Here is a 26,110-nt window from a genome sequence, read left to right on the forward strand (position 1 = left end):
CTCCCCTTCTCCTGTGAGTGAGTGGGAGTCACCCTAGGTACCCTCCAATCCTGGTACATCCAGTCTCTGCAGGGTTAGGCACATTCTCTCCCATTGAGGCCAGACAAGACAGTCCAGCTACAAGAACATATCTCAGTGATAGGCTTTTGGAATAGCCCTGGGTCCAGTCATTTGAGAGACCCACATGAAGACCAAGCTGCACATATGCAACACAGTCTTAGGTCCAGCCTGTGCATGTTCCTAGTTGGTGATTCAGACATTGAGAGTACTAACAGTTTAGGTTAGTTGACTCTGCCAGTCTTCCTGGAGTTCCTTTCCTCTTCAAGCCATTCCATCCTTCTTCCTATTGTCCCATAAATGTCCTTGGGCTCCATCCACTGTTTGGTGGTAAGTTTCGGCTTCTCTCCGAGTTGGCTACTGGGTGAAGTCTCTCAGAGGAAGCCATGCTAGATTCTAGTCTGCAATCATAACAGAGTATCAGTAATAGTGTCAGGGATTGATGCTTGCTCATGAAATGGGTCTCAAGTTGGACTGGTTATTGATTGTTTGGCCACTTCTTTGATCTCTGCTCCCTCTTTATTTCCTGCATTTCTTGTAGACAGGATATACTTTGGACGAAAAGTTTTGTGGGTGGGTTGGTGTCCCTATAGCTCCATTGGGTTGCTGGCTGGCTACAGGAGGTGACCGCTTCAGTATCTCTATCCCTAGTTTTGTGAGAGACAGCTAATACCACCCTCATTGATTATTGGGTGGTTCCCCTATCTCAGGTCACTGTCTCATTCTGAAAATGCACCCCATCTCCACATCCCTGTCAGCTTCAGATTTATATTCATTCTCACCCTCTTACCAACTCTCCTGTCCTTCCCCACACCTGATCCTGAACCCTTTCTCATTTCCCTCCTCATCTTTGCTCCCTCTATCTGCCTCTTAAGTCTATTTTGTTACCCCTTGTAAGTGAGATTCAAGCATATTTGCTTCTGCTTCATTCTTCATTTACATAATGGAATTCAGCTATTAAAAACAAAGAAATCATAGATTTTGTACCCAAATAGATAGAATTTGAGACTATCATCTTGATTGAGATAACCAAGTGCCAAAAGGATATGCATGGTATGCACTAACTTTCCCTGGAAGAAGAAAAATACAAAAGAAAAATTGTGGCTTCTAGCAGCAGAAGACTCGGGAGAAAAAAGCAAAGTTCAGAACTGTGGGGCCAAGGTCTGAAGATGAGTTTGCCCCCAGAAAGAGAGTCCACATATCTATAAAACTGTTTACTGCAGCTTTGGCTGTATATATGAAGATACATGTGAGACAAGGTTTCATGGGAGTGGACAAAAGAGAAAATCAGCACTCAACAATTGCTCTGCTGATCATGAACAACTCTGCTTATGGTTCTTCAGAGGGGAGGTATCCTGAAAGAAATATTTTAAATAGTCAAATGAGACTCCAAAAAAAAAAAAAAAAAAAAAAAAAAAAAAAAAATCACACAGAAAGAATAGGGTTTCCTTAGACACAGGTAAGATTCCTTTTATTCTTAGATATTTTTCTTTTACTTTATTTTTTAATGATTTTATTACATATTTTCTGTATTTACATTTCAGATGATATCTCTTTTTCCCAAACTCCCTCCCCTTCACTTGATTCAATGAGCGTGCTCCCTCTCCCAATCGCAGTGCCATCTCTACCTCATTGCTTTGGGATTCCCCTACACTGGGAAAACACCCATTCACTGGACCAAAGGCCTCTTCTCCCATTGATGCCAGATTATGCTATCCTCTGCTACATATGCAACTGGAGTCATGGGTCTCTCAATGCTTGTGTGCTCAATGGTTGGTGTTTTAGTCCATGGGACTTGTGGAGGGTTTGGGTGGTTGATAATGTTGTTCTTCCAGTGAGGATACAAAAGCTTTTTTTAAAAGCTTCTTCAGTCTTTCGCTAACACCTTCATTGAGGTGCTGTGTTCTGTCCAATGGATAGCTGCATACATGCTCAACTGTATCTGTATGACTTAAGTAGAGCCTCTGATATCTGGATCCTTCTACTAAGTACTTCTTGGCATCAGCAGTAGTGCTTTGGTTTGGTGGCTGCATATGGGGTGGATCCCAAGGTGAGGCAACCTCTGAATGATCTTTTCTTCAGTCCCTGCTTCCCTACTTGACCTTGTATTTCCTCCCGTGAGTGTTTTGTTCTACCTTCTAAGAAGGACTGAGGCATCCATGTTCTGGCCTTCCTTCTTTTTGAGCTTCATAAGGACTGTGAATTGTTTCTTGAGTATTCTGTGATTTTTGGGGTTGGTATCTGCTTATCAGTTAGTGCATACCATGTGTGTTCTTTTGTAACTGGGTTACTTGACTTACTCTATCTATTTACCTAGGAATTTCATAAAGTCATTGTTTCTAACAGCTGGGTAGTACTCCATTGTGTACCACAGCATCTCTATTCATTCTGCTGTTGAAGGACATCTGGGTTCTTCTCAGCTTCTGGCTACTGTAAAGAAGGCAGCTACGGAGAAGGTCATGAGGTTTTTATCTTAGAGTTTGTTTATACAATGGATTACACTGATAGATTTTCATATATTGAGCCATCCTTGCATCACTGGAATGAAGGCTATTTGATAATGGTGAATGATCTTTTTGATGTGTTCTCAAATTCAGTTTGCAAGAATTTTATTGAGTATTTTTGCATCAATATTCAAGAGGGAAATTGGTCTAAAGTTCTCTTTCTTTGTAGGGTCTTTGGTTTAGCTTTGAGTATAATTGTGGCTTTGAAGAATGAGCTGAGTAGTGTTCTCTCTCTTTCTATTTTGTGGAATAGTTTAGAGAGTATTTGAATTAAGTCTTCTATGAAGGTTTGATGAAATTCTGCACTAAACCCATCTGGTCCTGAGCTTTTTATGGTTTTGAGGCTTTTGATGACTGTTTCTATTTCTTTAGGTGTTATGGGATAGTTTAGATGGTTTATTTGATCCTGATTTTAATTTGGTAACTGATTTCTGTTCAGAAAGTTTTTTATTTCCTCTTGATTTTCCAATTGTGTTGAATATAGGCTTTTATAGTAGGATCTGATAATTTTTTGAATTTTCTCAGTGTCTGTTGTTATGGCTCTATTTTCATTTCTGACTTTTGCTAATTTGGAAATTCTCTCTGTGCCCTCTCATTAGTTTAGGCAAGGGTTTATCAATCATGTTGATTTTCTCAAAAAAAAAAAAAAAAAAACTCCTGAGTTTGTTGATTCTTTGTATAGTTCTTTTTGTTTGTACTTGGTTAATTTCAGCTCTGAGTTTGAATTTTTCTGCTGTCTACTCCTCTTGGATGTATCTTCTTCCTTTGTGTCTAAAGCATTTAGGTTTGCTGTCAAGCTGCTGGTTTATGTTCTCTCCCGTTTCTTTTTGTAGACACTCAGAGCTATGAGTTTTACTCTAGCACTGGTTTTATTGCATCCCATAAGTTTGGGTATGTTTCACCTTTATTTTCATTAATTTCTAGAAAAATCCTTAATTTTTTTCTATATTTCTTCCTTGAGTATGTTATCATTGAATAGAACATTGTTTAGCTTCCCTGTGTATGAGAATTTTTCTTGTTTTTGTTTTTATTAATGAAGATGGTGATCTGATAGGATACATGGGAGTATTTCGATCTTATATTTGTTGAAGCCTGTTTTGTGACAGACTATATGGTTAATTATGGAGACCATATGTGGGGTGCTGAGAAGAATGTATATTCTTTTGTTTTAGGATGAAATATTCTATAGATGTCTATAGATGTCTGTAAAATCCATTTGTTTCATTACCTCCCCTATTCAGTTTCTGCTTCCATGATTTGTCCATTAATGAGAGTGGGGTGTTGAAATCTCCCACCTCTATGTGTGTGTACAATATATGCTTTGAGCTTCAGGAGAGTTTCTTTTATGAATGTGGTACCCTTGTGTTTGGAACATAGATGTTCATGACTGAGAATTCATCTTGATAGATTATTTTTCTGATGATTAAAAGTGTCCTTCCTTATCCTTTTTGATAACTTCTGGTTGAAAATCTATTTTAGTAGATATTATAATGGCTACTTCAGCTTGGTTTTTAGAAACATTTTTTCTTGAAAAAATTTTCCCAGTCTCTTACTCTGAGGTAGTATCTGTCTTTGTCTCTGAGATGAGTTTCTTGTACTTAGCAAAATGGTGGGTCCTGATTTTATATTTAGTCTGACAGTCTATGTCTTTTTATTGAGTTCACTGATGTTAGGAGATATTAAGAAATAGTGATTGTTGTTTTCTTTTATTTTTATGTTAGACATAGAATTGCATTTGTGTGATTTTCTTATTTTTGGTGTTCTTGTAAGATGATGATGGTTATGATGATGATGATGATGATGATGATGATGATGATGATGATTATTTTGCTTTTCCTAGGGTGTAATTTCCATTCTTGTGTTGGAATTTTCAATTTATCATCTTTTGTAGGGCTGGGTTTGTGGACAGATAATGTACAAATTTGGTTTTTTTCCTGGTATATCTTAGTTTCTCCATCTATGGTAATTGAGACTTTTGCTTGATATAGTAACCTGGGATGGCATTTGTGTTCTCTTAGGGTCTGTATGACATCAGTCCAGGACCTTATAGCTTTCATAGTCTCTGTTGAGAAGTCTTGTGTAATTCTGACTGGTGTACCTTTTTTATATGATTTGTTATTTTCCCTTATTGCTTTTAGAGTTTTTTTTTTTTTTTTTTTTTTTTTTTTTTTTTTTTTTTGTTTTGAACATTTGGTGCTTTGACTATTATGAATCAGGAAGATTTTCCTCCTGGTCCAATCTACTTGGACGTCTATAGGCTTCTTGTATGTTCTTGGTCATTTTATTTTAAGGAGAGAGAAGTTTTTTTTTATGATTTTGTGAAAGATATTTATTGGGCCGTTTATTTCGGAGTCCTCACTCTCTTCTACACCTATTATCCTTTAGTTTGGTCTTCTCATTTTGTTCTGAACATCCTGGATGTTTTGGGTTAGAAGTCTTTTGATTTTTGCGTTTTCTCTGAATATTATGTCAATGTTTTCTATGTTGGCTTCTGCCCCTGAGATCCTATCTTCCATCTCTTGTTGTCTGTTGGTGAGGCTTGCATCTATGACTCCTGATCTCTTTCCTAGGCTTTCTACCACCAGGGTTGTCTCCTTTTGTGATTTCTTTATTTGTTATATTTCCATTTTTAATCTTTCACCTGATTGGTTGTATTTGTCTTTAGCTTTTTAAGTGATTATTTTGTTTCTTTTTTAAGGTCTTATATAAGTGTGTTTTCAAGTAATTCTTTAATTTGTGTGCTTCTCAAAGATCTTCATCATCATCACCATCATCACCATCATCATTATCATCATCATCATCATAATCATCATCATCATCATCACCATCATCATCATTCATGATTTTAAGTCCTTATATTGTTTTTCTGGTATGATGGGATATTCATTCCTTGCTGTGATAGGAGAATTGGGTTCTGATGTTGCCAGGTTGTCTTGGTTTCTGTTGCTTAGGTTCTCATGCTTGCCTCATGCCATCTTGTTATTTGTGATGTTATGTAATCTTGTTCTCTCTGACTGGAGCTTGTTCCTCCTGTGGGTCTGTGGGTCTGTGTGCTCAGGAGGGAGATTGCTCCTGAGTGTTTGGCTCTCTGGGCTCAGGCAGTGTGTCCTGATGAAGATGGTCCAGCTTTGTCTTTGGTCCAGAACAGATTGTTCCCAGTTAGCACCGTATTACCTTTCCCTGAAAGTTTCAAGTGGTCTCTCCCAGGATATTCAGTGTGTGGGGTGTGGGCTCACCCATGGGCTCAGGTGGGAGTGTGATTCTGAGGCTCATCTCGGTGCTCATGTGCTTGCAGGAAGGCCCTGAGTCCTAATGGCAGTGACCTGGCTCTGTATCTGGGCTGAAACAAACAGCACAGTTCTACTTGTGTCCCAAGAGTTACCCTTGATATTTTCTATAATATTTTCAAATGTTATCCCCACTTCTAGTTTCCCATTTGGAATCCATCTATCCTATCACCCTTCCTTCTGCTGCTAGGAGGGTGTTCCCCCACCCACCTACCCATTTACTACCACCTCCCCACCATATCATTCCCCATACACTGGGGCTTTGAGCCTTCAAAAAACCAAAGGCCTCTTCCCTCGTTGATGTCCAATAAGGCCATTCTCTGTTACATATGGGGCTGGAGCTATGGGTCCTTCCATGTATACACTTTGGCTGATTGTTTAGTCTCTGGGAGCCCTGGGGGGTCTGGTTGGTTGATATTGTTGCTCTTCCTATGGGGTTGAAAAGCCCTTCAGCTCTTTCCTTTTTCCAGCTCTTCCACTGTGGAACCTGTTCTTAGTGTAATGGTTGGTTGAATGCATCTGACTCTATTTTTCATGTTCTGGCAGAGCCCCTCAGGAGACAGCTATAACAGGCTCCTGTCAGAATGCATTTCTTAGCATCCAAAATATTGTCTTTGTTTGGTGACAGTATTTTTGTATATGGAATGAATCCCCAGGTGAGGCAGAAAAGGTCATCCAGAGGTAACATTCTTTAAACTTAATTGAACAGTTAGTTATGCTACGAAAGCTTTCTAATAACCATGCTATCTATCCTCTGTACCAACTTAAATACACAGTGAACAAGTAAAATCACAATTGTCTTTATTCTTTTCTAATATATGCAAAATGTGTTATCACATAATTCATCATTTTTAAAAAAGCCCAAAGCATTAATTTTTAATAAATAAAAATGAATTTCATGACTTCTGGCTCAATGCCAGACATGGCCCAGTTTTATCAGGACTGGCAGCCTGTCTTCAGGTTGCTGGGTGCTCAGAAGAGAAAGAGCTACAGGAGGGCTCTCACTCCTGAGCTCAGATGTGAGTCCATGTTCCCTCCCCACACTCTATTCTGGAAGAGACTGTCCAGAACTCTCAGGGCATAGGTGACAGTGCTGCCTGAGAGCTCATACTTCCCGCCCAAGGCCAGACTGGGCCTTTTTTCATCAGGACTGGCCACTACCATCGGAACTCACAGCTTCCCCAGAGAGCTGAACACCCAGGCATAATCTCCTTCGGGAAAATGCGGGCTTACAGATGCACAGGAGAGACAAGCTCCAGTCAGAGACAATAAGATCACCTAGAATCACTAATAACAAGATGGCAAGAGGCAAATGCAAAACTCTAAGAAACAGAAAACAAGACAACCTGGCAACATTAGAACCCAAGTCTCCCAACATGGAAAATAGTGGATATTCCAATTCACCAGAAAAACAAGACTTATACTTAAAAATCACACTTCATAATAATGATGGAGATACTCAAATGGGTGTACATAATACACTTAAAGAAGCACAGGAAAGCTAAGAGAACACACGAAAATACGTTATAGCCCTTAAAGAGGAAACAAAAAAAAAAAAAAAAAAAACACAAAAATCACTTAAAGAACTAAAGAAAAGCACAAACAAACAGTTGAAGGAACTGAAAACAGAAATAGAAACAATGAAGAAATCACAAAAGGAGACAACCTTGAAGTTGGAAAACCTAGGAAAGACATCAGGCATCATAAATGCAAGCATCACCAACAGGACACAAGAGATGGAAGAGAGAATCTCAGGAGCAGAAGACAATATAGAAAACATTCACACAACAGTCAGAGAAAATACAAAAATCAAAAAGATTCTAACCCAAATCATCAAAAAAATCTAGGACAAAATGAGAAGACCAAACCAAAATTTATAGCTGTAGAGAGAATGAAGATTCCAAACTAAAAGAGCCCGTAATTATTGTCAACAATATTATATTAAAAAACTTCTATAACTTAAAAAAAAAATGACCATTAACATACAAGAGGCCTAGAGAACTCCAAATAGATTGGACCAGAAAAGAAGTTCTTCCCGACACATAATAGTCCAAACAAGAAATGTTCAAAACAAAGAAAGAATAATAAAAGCAGTAAGAGAAAAAGGACAGGTAACATGTAAAGGCAGAACAATCAGAATTACACTAGACTTCTTCTTCTTTTTTAATTACTTCTGGATAATTTTGGGTATAGAACCTTCCTTGTGTTGGAGATTTTTTTTTCCTAGTATCCCCTGTAGGGCAGGATTAGTAAAAGATATTTTTTCTTTTTCTAATTGAAATTTTCAGATGTTATCCCTTTCCCACAATCCCATTCCTACTTCCCTTCCCATTGCCTCTATGAAGGTGCTCCCTCCTTTAACCACCACCACCCACTTCAACACCTTGGCATTCTACTACACTGGGAAAACAAGTCTTCACTGTACCAAAGGCCTCTCCTCCCATTGATGTCAGAAAATGCTATTCTCTGTTGCATATGTACCTCAGGCTATGGGTCTTTTTATGCAAACTCAATGGTGGTACACCAGACTTTTCAACCAAGACTATAAAAGCTAGAATCCTGGACTGACATCATACAGACCCTCAGAGAACACAAATGCCAGCCCAGGGTGCAATATCCAGTAAAACTCTCAATTACTATAGATGGAGAAACCAAGATATTCCAGGACAAAAGCAAATCCACACAACATCTGTCCACAAATCAAACACTACAAAAATAAATGGAAAACTTCACCACAAAGAAGAAAACTTCACCCTAGGAAAACTAAGAAACTAATCTTGTAACAAACACCAAAAAAGAAAAACACAGAAACATAATTCTACCTCTAACAACAAAAATAGCAAGAAACAACAATTACAACTCCTTAATATCTCTAAACATCAATGGACTCAATTTGCCAATAAAATAATATAAACTTTCAGACAGTATATGTAAATAGGATCCAGCACTTTGTTGCATACAGGAAATTCATCTCAGCAAGAAAGACAGGCACTACCTCAGAGTAAAAGGTTGGGAATATACTTTCTAAGCAAATGGTCCCAAGAAACAAGCTGAAGTGGCCATCCTAATAGCAAATAAAATATATTTTTCAATCAAAGTCATCAAAAAAGACAATGAAGGACACATTTTACTCATAAAAGGAAAAATGCATCGAGATGAGCTCTCAATCCTGAACATCTATGCTCCAAATATAAGGGCACCCGCATTCATAAAAGAAACTCTACTAAAGCTCAAAGCATATATTGTACTGCACACAAAAATAGTGTGAGACTTCAATACTCCACTTTCATCAATGGACAGTGGACAGATCATGAAAAAAAAAAAACTGAACAGAGACACAATTAAACTAAATGAAGGCATGAACCAAATAAACTTAGAAGAATATAGAATATTTATCCTAAAACAAAAGAATATACTTTCTTCTCAGCATCTCATGGGCACCTTTTCCAAAACTGACCATATAATCAGTCACAAAACACACCTCAACAGATACAAGAACATTGAAATAATCCAATTCATCCTATCAGATCATCATGGACTAACAACAAAGACAACAAGAAACCCACATACACATGGAAGCTGAACAATGTTCTACTCCACGATAACGTGGTCAAAGAAGAAATAAAAAAAAGATATCAAAGACATTTTAGAATTTAATAAAAATGAATCTACAATATACTTAAACGTATGTTAAACAATGAAAGAAGCACTAAGAGGAAAACTCATAGCTCTGTGTGCCACCAAACAAAACCTGGAGAGACCATACACTAACTGCTTGACAGCACACCTGAAAGCTGTAGAATAAAAAGACCCAGATGTACCCAAAAGAAGTAGAGGACAGGAAATAACCAAACTCAGAGCTGAAATCAACCAAATAGAAACAAAGAATCAACAAAACTAAGAGGTGGTTCTTTAAGAAAATCAGTAAGATTGATAAACCCTTAGCCAGACTAACTAGAGGGTGCAGAGAGTATCCAAATAAACAAAATCAGAAATGAAATGGGAGACACAACAAGAGAAACTGATGATATGCAAGAAATCACCAGATCCTACTACAAAAGTCTATACTCAACAAAAATGGAAAATCTAGAGGATATGGTCATTTTTCTAGACAGATCCCAGGTACCAAAGTTAAATCAGGATTAGACAAATCATCTAAACAGCCCCATAGCCTGTAAAAAAATAGAAGCAGTCCTCAAAAGCCTCCCAACCATAAAAAGCCCAGGACCTGATGCATTTAATGCAGAATTCTATCAGACCTACATAAAAGACCTAATACCAATAGTCTTCAAACCATTCCACAAAATAGAAACAGAGGGAATACCACCCAACTCATTCTTCAAAGCGACAATTACACTCATTCATAAACCACACAAAGAACCTATAAAAAAAGAGAAATTTAAACCAATTTCCATCTTGAACATTGATACAAAAATACTCAATAAAATTCTTGCAAAATGAATTCAAGAACACACCAAAGCGATCATTCACTGTGATCAAGTAGGCTTCATTACAGGGATACAAGGATGGTTCAGTATACGGAAATCTATGAATATCCTTCACTATATAAACAAAATCTAAGATTAAAAAAAAAAAAACACACGAGCTTCTCTGTACATGCTGAGAAGGCATTTTAAAAAAATCAACACCCCTTCATGTTAAAAGTAAGTGTAACTATTAAGTTTTCAAGGAATATTTTAAATTTTAAACAATATCAAACTTTAAAAAAATGAAGTGCTGACAAAAATATATTCATATAGCTTTATGCAAAATGCTTTTGAAATATGTACATTTATCTGCTTTTTAAATTAAAGTTGTTTACCCTTACCTCAAGCTATATTACAGATCAATTGTAATAAAAACTGCATAGTGCTTGTATAGAGAAAGGCAGGTAGTTCAAAGGAATATAATTGAAGACCCAGAATTGAACCCACTCATCTATAGACTCTTGATCTTTGAAAAAGTAGCTAAAAAATTCAATGGATATAAGGCAGCCTCTTAAACAAATGATGTTGGTTCAACTGGCAATCAGCATGCAGAAGAATGCAAATCAATCATTTCTTATTTCCTTGTACAAAGCTCAAGTTCCAGTGTATCAAAGACCTCCACATAAAACCAGGTACCCTGAAACTAATAGAATATAAAGTGGGGATGAGCTTAGAACACATAGGCATAGGGGAAATTTTCCTGAACAGTACAACTATGCTCTAAGACCAAGAATTGACAAATTGGACCTCATGTGATTGCAATGTTTCTGTAAAGCAAAGAACCCTGTTAAAGGACAAAAGGGCAACCAACAGATTGGGAAAAGATCTTTACTAATCCTACATCTGAGAGAGGGTAGTATCCAATATATACAAAGAACTCAAGAAGTTAGACTCTAGAGAATAAACCTATTAAAAATGGGGTACAGAGCTAAAGAAGGAATCCTCAACTAAGGTATATCAAATGGCTGAGAAGCACCTAAAGAAACACTCAACATCCCCACTCATCAGGAAAATGCAAATCAAGACAACCCTATGATTCTACCTTACACCAGTCAGAATGAATAAGATAAAAAATACAGGTGAACGCAGATACTGGTAAGAATGTGGAGAAAGAGGAACACTCCTCCACTGTTGGTGGGATTGTAAACTGGCACAAGCACTCTGGAAATTATTCTGGCTGTTCCTCAGAAAACTGGACATAGTACTATCTGAGGACCCAGCTATTCCATACCTGGGCATATATGCAAAAGAAGCTTCAACATCTAACAAGGAAAGGACACATGTTCCATCTTGTACATAGCAGACTTACTTATAATAGCCAGACGCTAGAAAGGACCCAGAGGTTCTTCAACAGAGGAATTAATATTGTTGTACATTTACACAATGTTGTCCCACTCAACTACTAAAAACAATAACTTCATGAAATTCTTAGGCAAATTGATGGAACTTGAAGCTATCATCTTGAGTGAGGTAACCCAGTCACAATAGAACACTCATGGTATGTACTCACTTATATGTGAATACTAGTCCAAAAAGCTCAGAATACCCAAGAAACTATCCATAGAACTTCGGAAGCTCAAAGAGAAGTAAGGCCAGAAATTGGATGCCTCAGTCTTTCTTAGAAGGAAGAACAAAATGTTCACGGGAGTAAATAAAGGGACAAATAGAGGAGCAGTGATTGCAGAAAAGATCATTCAAAGACTGCCTCACCTGAAGATATGCCCCTATGCAGCCTCTGAACTCCCACTATTGCTGATGCAAAGTAGTGCTTACTGGAAAGAACCTGATATGAAGCCTTTTCAGAGGCTCTGCTAGAGCCATTCTGATACAGAGGAAGATGCTTGCGGGTAATCATCAGACTGAACATGAGTTCCCCAATGAAGGAGCTAGAGAAAGGACTGAAGGAACTGAAAGTGTCCACAACCTTATGGAAAGAACAAAATTATCAACTAACCAAAACCACCACAGCTCCCAGGGACAGAAACACCAACCAAAAAGTTTGGCTGGAAAGACCCATGGCTCCAGGTGCATGTGCAGCATAGGGTAGTATTTTCTGACATCAATAGAAACAGAAGCCTTTGGTCCAGAAAAGGTTTGATTTATCAATGTAGGGGAAAGCCAAGGTGCTGAGGTGGGAGAGGCTGGTATGGAAAGGGAACACCTTTATGGAGGCAATGGGAAGGTAGGGTGTGTGGAATTGTGGGAAAAGGATAACATCTGAATTGTAAATTCAGAGAATATCCAATAAAAATTATAAAAAAACAAAACACAAAAATAATTTTCTAATAAATATCAGACAGAATTATCTTACTATATTAGAATTTTATCTACCTTACATTTTTATGCACTCATCAGTACAATTATATCAACCATGATTTGTTTTTACACATGAGAATTGTTTTTACAACTGATCTAATCATTTCTGAAAACGCATTTGTAAATTTATTCACTTCCAGAACAAACCTTAATATTCTTATTAAAAATGATTAAAACCTTTTTTTAAACATGGTAACATCTGCAAATCTAACTTCTTAATCATGCTACAAGTAGCATGATTAGTTTCTGAAGTATCCAAGAACATAAAGAATAGCTAACGCGAGTCACGGGGGCAGAAACGCAAGCAGTGTTCTCTTGCCAAGAGACTGAAGTCTGAGACAAAATTGGGAGATCAAGAAACAAAAATTATATCAGTGTATTATTGAAAAATATGTTTCGAAATGTGTGAGAAATATCTTCAATATATAAAAGTAGAATTAAGAAGCAGGAAAGGAAGATCTCACTCTCTTACATCAGAATCTGCTAGAAAATTAAAATACCAAGAAATCTCGCAGCAGGAGGAGGAAAACAAGATTATTTATTATTTCCCACAGGAAAACAAAGACAAACAGCTGTACCAGTCAGGAGACAGGAGAGCACACTTGTTCAGGCTGAAAGAAAATAACTTTTTATTTTTAACTGACATGGAAATTGTATGTATAAATGAGACACCACATCATGTTTTATACACGTCTACACTGTGAAATGTTAATGTTTGGAGTATACCTCTATCTGTCTCTCTAAAATTTGTCAGGTTTTGATTTGAAACCATAAAGTCCTTTACTGTTGCTTTTTAAAGTATATAGGAGATGTTGATCTCTAGAATTACCCACTGTACAATAGCTGACTCTACCCACCAATTACCCCACCCCTTCCCTTCCAGCTGTGGCCATTTTTTACCTTTAATTGTTTTCTATTATACAGGTGATAAAGATCATACAATACTGACATTTTGTGTTCTAGTATCATTTCAATTAGCACAGTGGCTTTCTAGTTCTATGTGCATTGGCATCTACAAAGTGCATATTTTAGTATCAGACAAAATAGGTGTTGTGTGAAGGAGTATTACAGGAGTTCATAGTTTGTATTTTGTAAGAGTAAATGTAATCAAGAAGACACACAGTGGAGAACACAAAAATATTTCAACATTATGGGGGTAAAGAAATTATATTGCTAGTGTTTAATTTTTAAAATGCAGAAGACTTTGTTAAAATATCAAATGGGCTGCATTTTTTATAGACATTGTTTCCTTCTAGGATGACTGCAAAAGGCTTTGGGGGTTGCAGTGGTCATTTTCCTTCAGCCTGTTTTATGGAATGATATTGTGGCCCATCCTAAACAGTCAACCATGACTGGTCTATGTCCATTAGCCTAATATTTGTTACATTTTCAAATGACAGATTTATGGGTGAGCCTTCTTGTCCTTCTGCTATGTAAGTTGCATGAACAAAAGCTTGCTTTATGCATGTGTCCCTGAATATGAGAGTCACACACAGGGAGTTCTCTTTCTTCTCATGCCTGTCATCTCTTCTTTGAGTGTTGTTGATGTTGGTATGACATTGGGAATTGTACAGCCATTTTGGAGCCATGAATAAAAACAGTCTGACTAAAATCATGCAGGTTCTCTAGTCAATGCACGAACCTGGGATGGCCTGTCTCCAGGCATTTGTGATATGCAAGTTCTCTACTTTGCTAATCCTTTCTGTTCCTGTTACTTTCAACATCAATCATGAGTCGATAAATACTATATATCATATAGTACATTCAAGAATAGTTCCACCTGGGCTTAAGAAATTATATATTTTTGTTGCATAGTCAATTATGAATAGTCTAGAGATACACTATATCTGGTTATTTTCTTTCCTTCATATATTAACAATTTGTTGAGGAAGAATACATATTTTCCCTCTGGCTTACACATGCATAATTTTCTAGGACATTGCATGTTTTCACAGTTAATAACTGATTAAATAAAACAGGTTATTTGAATCAATCAGACAAGTACACGGTCTTCTATAGAAAAATAAATGCCAGCATATTTTATTATATTTTCCTTTTTTCAGATTATTAAAAGCATCTTAGCATAAATATATATGAATATATTTTTGTCAGTACTTGATTTTTTTTAAAGGTTTGATAGTATGCATTGAAATCTTAGTATTTACAAAGATTATAAAGTATATGTAAAACAAAATGTAACATTGAAATAACCAATAGTCAAAGTATTTTTGGTGTGTAAAGAGTAAACATAGTGAGTTTTAACTACCAAAAATTGCCACAAGGCTATCTTCTTAGCTCTTGAGTTATTAATGATTTAAGGTCTAGGTGTACCCCACTCTGAGAGGGTGCTATACACTCATTTTTTTTTAAGAACGACTGAGGTTTCAACTTTTTGGCCTTTCTATTTTCTTTCTTTTCTTTTCTTTTCTTTTCTTTTTTTGAGCTTCATATGGTCTGTAAGTTGTTTCTAGTGTATTCAGTGCTTTCTAGGGCTAGTATCTAATTATCAGTGACTGCACATTGTGTCTGTTCTTTTGTGACTGGGTTACCTCACTCAGGATGATATTCTCTAGATACATCCACTTTTCTAGGAATTTCATAAAGTCATTGTTTGTATTATATCATTCTTATTTGGCTTCTTTTTATTGTTCCTTTTCCTTTGGGGCTTGTTGTCCTAAGTATGTACTTTGAATTTCAACTACCAATATTTATTTCATGTTATCAACTTAATACTCAGTCGTTTTCTACAAATTAAAATTACAAAAACAAAATTAACAATTTGTTTTCATATTTAGTTCTTTTATTATAACCATATATTATTTTGCACACTCTGAACACTATTTTATATGGGAAAAGTTCCATAAAGGCATCTGGAGTTTCATATTTATCCATCCATTCACTTTTGTTCATTTATTGGAAAATTAAGCGAGTCAGCCAACAAATCATTGCCATGAAAGTCTTTTAAGAAGGAAATGGTTAAAGAACATTTACATTCAAAGATATTCTTAAATAGCAGCTAAAGGATGAATTAACACCAGGAATCTTGGGGCATTCAGTGCTATACTGTGAAGTATTTATGAAGCGAACAAAAGAGAGAAAGAGCCAGAAATAAAGAGACAGAGAGAAAGACATAGAGAAAACAAATTTACAGATTTAATAGAATTGCTGTGACTTGGTGTGGATTGAATGGGTGTCTTGAAAGACAGAACATTGTTAAGCATGACTCTCAGATTCAGAGTAAGATCTGCTTTATTTCAGATCAATGTGATTGAAGTGAGTCTGAAGTTCAGAAGGATCTTGACTAATGTGTTTCTTCTAGAACTGCCTCTTGCATATCCGTGTCCTGGCTGACTCTGATATGTGACAGAGAGCTCTGGGCTCATTGCTTAGCTCTGATCTTCCTTCTTGCTACTTTGCAATCTATGATATTGCCACTTAAGTGATATTCTAGGACAATGTCTAATATGCAGTGACTACCATTATTAATATGACTAGAATTAAAATCTTGATGACTCAACCTTTAAAATATCCTTCCAGAAAATGCCATTTTCCTATGTGTTCCAAACTCAAAATCATGCCTTGCTCATGATTCTTTCTGTTTACTCAGACTCTAATCAACTGTTAGTAAGAAATTTCAGCTCTATTCAAAACCATCCTCTCTTTTTGTATTCTCATCAGCATTTCCTAACTTCATGTCAACCTGTAATCATTATTTATCTTGCTCCCTAAATTTCTAGCTTTTTCCATTTACTTGTGAGATTATCCAGTGTGTTCTTAGTTCAGTGTGATGCTCTAAAAGCAAAATTAGACATTGATGTTACAAAGACCAAAACTAAGAATTTGGGTTCTAGCACACTCAAACTAAATTTTAGACTCTACCATTTTTTAACCTATCCTCACCTAAACTGGGCAAATGATACTAAGTATAGAGAAATCTAAGGGATCGGATGTTTCTCTAGTAGGGGTGGTGGAAATGTACCTCTGGGGCCTAGGCACTCACTGAAACATTCATCTACAATGCATTTTATCCATGGTTGTCCAGGTTGGCTGCTATTTTTCATGAAGCTATCAGCTCAGAGTGGACGTCTCCAAATCTTTTCTGCTCCCCATCACAGCACATGCTTCTTCATATACTTTACAGCACATAGGTAATGGGATTTATCAGGCTCATTATACATTTGATTATTAGTGTCTCTCCTTACTACCATTCGCTTGACATTACATAAAATGTTTTTCTCTTTCTTTTCTGATATTAATTTTTTTTTACAGACAGAATATTTTTCATTACTTGGTGAGCATGGCAATGATTGTGATCAAATGGAATAGTTAATTGCTTTATAAGAATTACGATAATTAGATGAATGGACCCATGGAATGAAGATATTTCAGTATTTCGTTAGAGAAAAGTGGAAATGAGAAAATTATTCAGGATAAAAGCAGAATAGAAACCATCTAATCTTGGACCCTTGCTAGAGACGCATTTCAATGCATGAACATGAAAGAAAGAGTTGAATAAAAATGGCATCAGCTGGGTGTGCACCATGTGTCTTAATACTATGAAGCATTTTATGTGCCCTTTATATGTAAAGAACTCAGCTGAGCAATGTCTTTTCTCCACCATCTTCTTAGTACTGATTTTCCCAGAATGCCAACTCTCTTTTCTATCTGCGTCTCTATCACAAAGTACATATTCAGTTTACTCCATGTCTTTTTTTTTTTTTTTTTTTTTTTGTGGTATAGAACCTACTTTAAAATGATGTATGATATCATTATGTACCTCACTTTATTTCCTCCAATGCATCTGATGGATGTAATTTTCATTGCTTCGAGTCCTAGCAATTACATATAAATAATCTGTACATATGCTTGCTCAGGGCTGGTGAAATAGCTCAGCTGGACAGGTGACTGGCACCTGCCAGACAAGCCTGATGACCTGAGTTTGATTCCCAAGATCCACGCAGAAGGAGAAAATTTCTCTCTCAAGGTTTTCTCTTACATACATAGGTATCACTACATCTGTCGATTTTATTTTAACATATAGGTGTCTCACTCACTCAATTTTTACTTAGGAAGACTGTCATTCTCTTTTTACATTCTTTGCTTTTCTTTTGGTAAATTATCAAATGATTGCATTAAAAAAAACTCTCTGGAGGCCTTTGTCTTCATGGCATTTACCCATTTGAAAACTTAGGACATTCTTTGGCATACCTGCTTTGATTGTTGTAGTTCAGATAGCCTGGATCCTCCTAGTTTTTTATGTTGGATATTCTAAATTGTTAATTTTTAATTTAAAATCTAAGCTGTGCCAATGAATACAGATATTATAGAAGTTCTGTGAGGTTTTTATTACACTTAATAATGTGCAATGAATGTTTAAAATCCTGAAATTGCTCATATCCATGCAGCCGATAATAGAATAGTCAGGGTTACACTTACCTCTGCTTCCATTATCCTGTCTTTGCTCTATAACTTCTGATCGGTGTTTCAATTAGATGAGAGACCGTGATGCTCATCTGAAGGAAGTCATCTTTCTTCTTTAGAGACTCCTAGGGAAAACAAATAATACATATGAATGAGGAGGTGCACATGTTAATGCATTGAGTTAGAGAGTCAAAACAGGGATTTTAAAACTTGAAACATTTAATAGCCATAGAAATGAATAGATGAGAAACTTGACCAAACTTAAGGGAAAACATAATTCATGTTGATGGTTTATCAGAGCCAAATCTCCAGATAAAAAAATGTGAATTGTGAATTTCCCTGTGTTGTAGATGCTAGTATACTGACTGACTTGATTCAGACTCTAAAGAGCTGCTATGCTGCATATCCTGAATCAAAATTATTCAGGGTTTTCTTCTAAGAAAAAATATTATTAAGTTATTTATTTATTTATTGACATCATTTACATCTTGATTGAAGCTTTACTACCTCTTTTTCTCCTAGGACTCCCTTCCCTCTCCTCACCTACCTCTCTCCCTTTTTCCTCAGAAGAGAGAAGAGACCCATGGATACCAACCAGCCTTGGCATATCAAATTGTAGTAATAAGAGGTGCCTCTTCTTTTTCTTTTTGATTAGGTATATTTTATTTAAATTTAAAATGCTATACCCTTTTCCGGTTTCCCCTCAATAAACTCCCTATCCCATCCTTCCTCCCCCTGCTTCATGGGGTGCCCCACTACCCCATGCCCTCCTGCCTCCCTGCCCTGACATTCCCCCACACTGACGAATAGAGCCTTGGCAGTTAAAAGGGCTTCTTTTACCATCGATGCCTAACAAGACCACCAAGTGCAACTGGAGCCATGGGTCCATTCATTTGTACTCTTTGGAGAGTGGTTTAGTCCCTGGGAACTCTGGTTTGTATTGTTGTTCTTATGGGGTTGCAAATCCTTTCAGCTCATTCAATCCTTTTTCTAACTCCTCTATTTGGGACCACATTTTCAGTTCAATAATTGGCCATGAGCATCTGTCTCTGCTTTTGTCATTATCTGCCAGAGCCTCACAGGAGACAGCTGAAACAGTCTCCTGTCAGAAAGTATTTCTTGGAATCAGCAATATTCTCTGGGTTTACTGGAATCAGCATATGGTCTGGATCCTTAGGTGGGGCAGTCTCTGGGTGGACTTTACTTCAGCCTCTGCTTCAAATTTATCTCCATATTTCCTCCTATGGATATTTTAGTTCCTGCCTTACTAAGAAGGACTGAAGCATCCACACATTGGTCTTCCTTCTTCAGCTTCATGTGGTCTATGGATTTTATCATGGGTAATCAAAGCTTTTGGGCTAATATCCACTTATCACTGAGTGCTTAATATGTATGTTTTATTTTGTGGTTGGGTGACCTGACTCAGGATGATATTTTATAGTCCCACCCATTGGCCTAAGAGTTTCATGAAGTCATTGTTTTTAATAGCTGAGTAGTACTTTATTGTGTAAATGTACCACATTTTCTGTATCCATTTCTCTGTTGAAGGACATCTGGGTACTTTTCAGTTTCTGGATATAATAAAAAAGGCTGCCATGGCCATAGTATAGCATGTTTTCTTGTCATATGTTGGGGAATATTTTGCATATATACACAGGAGTGGTGTAGCTTTGTCCTCAGGTAGTACTACGTCCAATTTTCTGAGGAACCTCTAGACTGATTTCCAGAGTTGTTGTAACAGCTTGAAACCCCACCAATAATGTAGGAGTGTCCCTCTTCATCCAGATCCTTGCCAGCATCTGCTGTCACCTGAGTTTTGATCTTAGCCATTCTGACTTATGTGTGGTGTGGTTGTTTTGGTTTGCATTTTCCTGATGACAAAGGATGTTCAACATATGTTTAGGTTCTTCTCAGCCATTCAATAGTCCTCAACTGAGAACTCTTTGTTTAGCTAGGTCAATATTTTTAATAGGTTTATTTGATTTCCTGTATTCTAGCATCTGGAGTAATTTGTATATAGTGGATATTAGTCCTCTATCTGATGTAGGATTGGCAAAGATTCTTTCCCGTTATGTTGGTTGCTGTTTTGTCCTAATGACAGTGTCCTTTGCCTTGCAGAAACTTTGCAATTTTATTGGGTCTCTGTTTTTGATTCTTGATCTTAGATTATAAGCTATTGGTGTTAATTTGAGGAAAATTTCTCCAGTGCCCATGTGTTCAAGGCTCTTCCCCACCTTCTCTTCTATTAGTTTGAGTGTATCTGGTTTTATGTGAGGTCTTCATCCACTTCGACTTGAGCTTTGTACATGGAGATAAGAATGAATCGATTTGCATTCTTCTGAATATGCTGACTGACTGTTGGACCAGCAACATTTATTGAAAATGCTATCCTTTTTTCCCACTTGATTATTTTAGCTCCTTTGTCAAAGATCAAGTGACCATAGGTTTGTGGGTTCATTTCTAGATATTCAATTTTATTCTATTGATCTATTTTCCTGTTTTTGTACAAGTAGCATACAGTATTTATCACTATTGCTCTGTAATAGAATTAAGGTCAAGGGTGATGATTTTCCCAGAAGATCTCTTATTATTGAGAATAGTTTTAACTGTTCTGATGTTTTTGTTATTCTAAATGATTTTGGAAATTGATCTTTCTAACTCTATGAAGTATTGAGTTGGAATTTTTGTTTGGCACCATAAATATGGTGCAGGTTATTTAGCTTTTTTCTTTTCTCTTTCAAATTTATTTTTAAAAAAGAAAGATACATGTACAGATTTTTAAAAGCATTTTGGCATAACACTATATGAATATATTTTTGACAGTACTTAATTATTTTAGAAGTTTGATAATATGCATTGAAATCCACTAGTTACCATAAGCATAAAGTACATGTAAAGCAGAACATAACATGGACACAATCAGAGTTTTCTTGGTGTGTATAGATTAAACATAATGATTTTTGAATATCAAAAATTGCCACAAGGGTATATTCTTAGCTCTTAAATTATTAATGATTTAAGGTCCAGGAGTACCACACTCTGAGAAGGTGCCATACACTTATATTTTTTTCTAAGAAGGACTGAGACTTTCACTTTTTGTCCTTTGTTTTTCTTGAGCTTCATATGGCCTGTGCGCTGTTTCTGGGGTATTCAGAGCTTTCTGAGGCTAGTACGTAATTATCACTGACTGCATATTATGTCTGTTCTTCTGTGACTGGGTTACCTCACTCAGGATGATATTCTCTAGATACATCCATTTTCCTAGAAATTTCATAAAGTCATTGTTTCTGATAGCCGAGTAGTACTCCATTGTGTAAATATACCACAATTGTTGTATCCATTCATCTACTGAACAGCATCTGGTTTCTTTCCAGCTTCTGGCTTTTATAAATAAGGCTGCTATGAACATGATGGAGCATGTGTCCTTATTCTAGGTTCGAGATTCTTTGGAATATATGCCCAGAAGTGGAATTACTTAGTCTTCAGGTAGTAAGTACTATGTTCAATTTTCTGAGGAACCTCCAGACTGATTTCTAGAGTGGTTGTACCAGCTTACAACCCCACCAACAATGGATGAGTGTTCCTCTTTCTCTGCATCCTTGCCAGCATCTGCTGACATCTGAGTTTTTGATCTTAGCCATTCTGACTGGTGTTTAGTTGGAATTTTGATGGAGAGTAAATTGAATCTGTAGATTGCTTTGGACAAGATGTAGATTTTTACTACATTAATCCTGCCAAACCATGAGCATGGGAGATTTTTTCATCTTCTGAGATCAGCTTTACATTTTTTTCTTCGAAGTTCGTGTCTGACAGATCTTTCACTTGCTTGGTTAGGGTCAAACCTAGGTATTTTATTCTATTCAGGACTATTGTGAAGGGTGTAATTTCCATAATTCCTATCTCAGCCTGCTTATCCTTTGAGTAAAAAAAGGCTACTGATTTGCTTGAGTTGATTTTATATTCAGTCCCTTTGCTGAAGTTGTTTATCTGGTTTAGAAATTCACTGGTGAAATAATTTGTGTCACTTAAGTATTCTATCATAACATATGCAAATGGTGATATTTTGACATCTTCCTTTCCAATTTGAATTCCTTTGATCTCCGTTTGTTGTCTAATTGCTCTGGCTTGGACTTTGATTACTATATTGAATAGGTAAGGAGAGATTGGGCAGCCTTTTCTAGTTCCTGCTTTTAGTGGGATTGCTTCAATTTTCTCTCCATTTAGTTTGATGTTGGCTACTGGTTTATTGTATATTGCTTTTACTATGTTTAGGTATGAGCCTTGAATTCCTGATGTTTCAAAGACTCTTACCATGAAGGGGTGTTGAATTTTTTCAAATGATATCTCACCATCTAATGAGATGATCATGTGTTTTTTGTTTTTTTTTTTTTTTTTTTTTTTTGAGTTTTTTTTTTTTATAGTGGGTTATGTTGATGAATTTCTGTATATTGTACCATACTTGTATCCCTGGAATGAAGCCTACTTGGTCCTGATGGATGATCATTTTGATGTGTTCTTGGATTCAGTTTGCAAGAATTTTATTGATTAATTTTGCATTGATATTCACAAGAGAAACTGGCCTGAAGTTTTCTTTCTTTGTTTTATCTTTGTGTGGTTTAGGTACAAGTGTAATTGTGGATTCATAAAAGGAATTTGGTAGTGTTTTTCATATTTCTACTTTGTGGAATAATTTGGAGAGTTTGGTATTAGGATTTCTATGAATGTCTGATAGAATCCTGTACTAAACCCATCTGGTCCTGAGTAATTTTTTTGGGAGACTTTTGATGACTGTTTCTATTTCCTTAGGGGTTACGAGACTGTTTAAATGGTTTATCTGATCCAGGTTTAACTTTGGTACCTTGTATCTGTATAGATATTTGTTGATTTTATTCAGATTTTCTAGTTTTGTTGAGTATAGATTTTTGTAGTAGGATCTGGTAATTTTCTGAATGTCTTCAGTTACTTTTGTTATGTCTCTCTTTTTATTTCTGATATTGTTCACTTGAATACTGTCTCTGTGCCCTCTAGTTAGTCTGGCTAAGGGTTTAGATATCTTGTTGATTTTCTCAAAGAACTATCTCCTGTTTTTGTTGATTCTTTGTATAGTTCTTTTTTTTTCTGCTTGGTTGATTTCAGCCATTTGTTTAATTGTTTCCTGTAGTCTACTCCTACTGGGTGTACCTGCTTCTTTGTTCTAGGCTTTCAGGTGTGTTGTAAAGCTGCTAGTTTATGTTCTCTACATTTTTTTTCTTTTTCTTTTTTCTTTTTTTTTTTTTTGTGGAAGCACTCACAGGTATGAGTTTTCCTCTTCAAACTGCTTCCATTGCATCCCATAAGTTTGGGTATGTTGTGTCTTCATTCTCATTAAATTCTAAAAAGTCTTTAATTTCTTTATTTGTTCCTTGACCAAGTTATCATTGAGTAGAGCATTTTTCAGCTTCCATGTGTATGTGGGCTTTCTGTTGTTTTGTTGGTATTGAAGACCAGTTGTAGTCCATGGTGGTCTGATAGTATGCATGGGATTATTTCAATCTTTTCATATCTATTGACCCCAGTTTTGATACTGATTATATGGTGAAATTTGGAGAAGATACTACAAAGTTCTGAGAAGAAGGAATATTCTTTTGTTTTAGGTAAAAACATTTTAAAGATATCTGTTAAATCCACGTTGTTCATAACTTCTGCTAGTTTCACTCTGTCTCTCTTTAGTTTTTGTTCTGATGATTTTGCTATTGATGGGAGTTGGGTCTTGAAGTCTCCCACTATTATTTGTGAGCTTTGAGCTTTAGTAATGTTTCTTTTATGAATGTAGTTGCTCTTGTATTTGGAGCATAGATATTCAGAATTGTGATTTCATCTTGGTGGATTTTTCCTTTGAGTAATATGAAGTGTGCTTCCTTATCTTTTTTTTTATAAGGTTTGGTTGGATGTTGATTTTATTTGATATTAGACTCTCTATTTCTGCTTGTTTCTTGGGGCCATTTCCTTGGAAAATTGTTTTCTAATCTATTATTCTGAGATAGTGTATGTCTTTGTCACTGAGGTGTCCATGTATGCTGCATAATGTTAGGTCCTCTTTACTTATCCAGTCTGTTAGTCTGTGCCTTTTTCTTGGGGAATGATGTCCTTTCATGTTTTGAGACATACTAAGGACTAATGATTTTTGTTTTCTGTTATTTTTGCTGTTAGAGGTATTTTTGTGTAACTGTATTTTTTGGGAGAGTTAGTTGAAAAAAAGATTACTTTCTTGCTTTTGTTAGGGTCTATTTTCTCTCCTTGTATTGGAGTTTTCTATTTATTATCCAGTGTAGGGATGGATTTGTGGTCAGATATTATATAATTTTGTTTTTGTTATGGAAAATCTTAGTTTCTTCATCTATGCTAATTGATAGTTTTGATGTGTATAGCAGCCTGTGCTAGAATTTAGGTTCTCGTAGGATCTGTATGAAATCTGCCCAGGATGTTTGAGCTTTCATAGTCTCTGTTGAGACGTCTGGTATAAGTCTGCCTTTATAGGTTACTTGACCTTTTCCCCTTATTGCTTTTAATATTCTTTCTTTATTTTGTGTATTTTGTATTTTGACTATTATGTGATGGGAGGAATTTCTTTACTGGTCCAGTCTATTTAGAGTTCTGTATGCTTCTTATATATATATGAACATATCTTTTCTTCAGTTAGGGAAGTTTTATTTTATAATTTTGGTGAAGATATTTATTGTCCCTTTAAGTTGGAAATCTTTACTCTCTTCTGTATATATTCTCTTTAGGTTTGATATTCTCTTTATGTCCTTAATTTCCTGTATGTTTTGGACTAGGAGCCTTTTGCATTTTGCATCTTCTTTGACAGTTGTGTCGACGTTTTCTTGGTATTTTCTGCCTCAGAGAGTCTCTCTTCTATCTCTTGTATTCTGTTGGTGATGTGTGTGTCTATGATCCTGATCACTTTCCTAGGTTTTTTTTTTTTTTTTTATCTCCAGGGTTGTCTCCGTTTGTGATTTCTTTATTCTTTCTATTTTTAGATCCTGGATGGTTTTGTTTCTTCACCTGTTTGGTTGATTTTTATGTCTCTTCTTTAAGGACTTCTACCTGTTTACCTGTGTTTTCCTGTATTTGTTTAAGGAAGTTACTTATGATCTTCTAAAAATCATATAACATCACCATGAGTTGTGACTTTAAATCAGCATCTTGCTTTTTCAGGGTGTTGTAGTATGCAGGACTTGCTGCTCTGGTTCTGATGATGCCAAGTGGTTTCTGTTGCTTAGGGTCTTGGACTTGCCTTTTGTCATCTTCTTATCTCTGGTGTCAGCTGTTCTTGCTGATTCTGGCAGTGCCTTGCCCCTCATGTGCTCTCACTTGTGTCATCACTTCTGGGGACCAGCTCCCTCCCAGTGGTGTCTGTGTATTGGTGACTCTCCCACTGGGTCAGCTCCAGGCAGAACCTGGAAGGATCCTGTCCCAGACTTCTCTTGTCCTGAGGGCTCTGGCAGGTTCCTCTTGGGGCAGGAATTTGAGCAGAGGTGGTGGTCTCACTTCTGCTCTCAGATGTGTCAGCACTCACATGAGATCAACTCTCTACCAGCGGGGTCTGTGTACAGAGTGCTCTGGCACTTAGGTCAGCTCTGGTCTTAGGTGAAAACCAGAGGAAGGATCCTGTCCCAGACTGCTCCTCAGTTCTTATGTCCTGAGTTCTCTGGGTGAGTTTCTCTTGGGCCAAAAATTTGAGGCTAGGCAAGGCAGCCTGGTTAGAGGAAAGGGATCCAAAGGCAGGCAGTGTGGTTAGAGTTATCTTTATCATTCTCTGTAATCATCCTCTGTGTATCTTTGTATTGGGTCCAATATCCTTTAGGCCATGTAGTAAAACTTTGGAATCTATTTTCAGCAGACCATTAGTTTCTAGGACCTGAAAGCCATTGATGTGTATAGACAGTGTATGAAGCTTAAATAAAATAGAGGATTTCTGCTTTCTAGTCACCTGGATGCCTATTGCACTCAGAAAGCTGTTTTATGAGTTTCTCTTCTTTAGTGGACATGAAAAGTT

This window comes from Micromys minutus (assembly GCF_963924665.1).
Source record: "Micromys minutus genome assembly, chromosome: 4".
NCBI classification, from domain to species: Eukaryota; Metazoa; Chordata; class Mammalia; order Rodentia; family Muridae; genus Micromys; species Micromys minutus.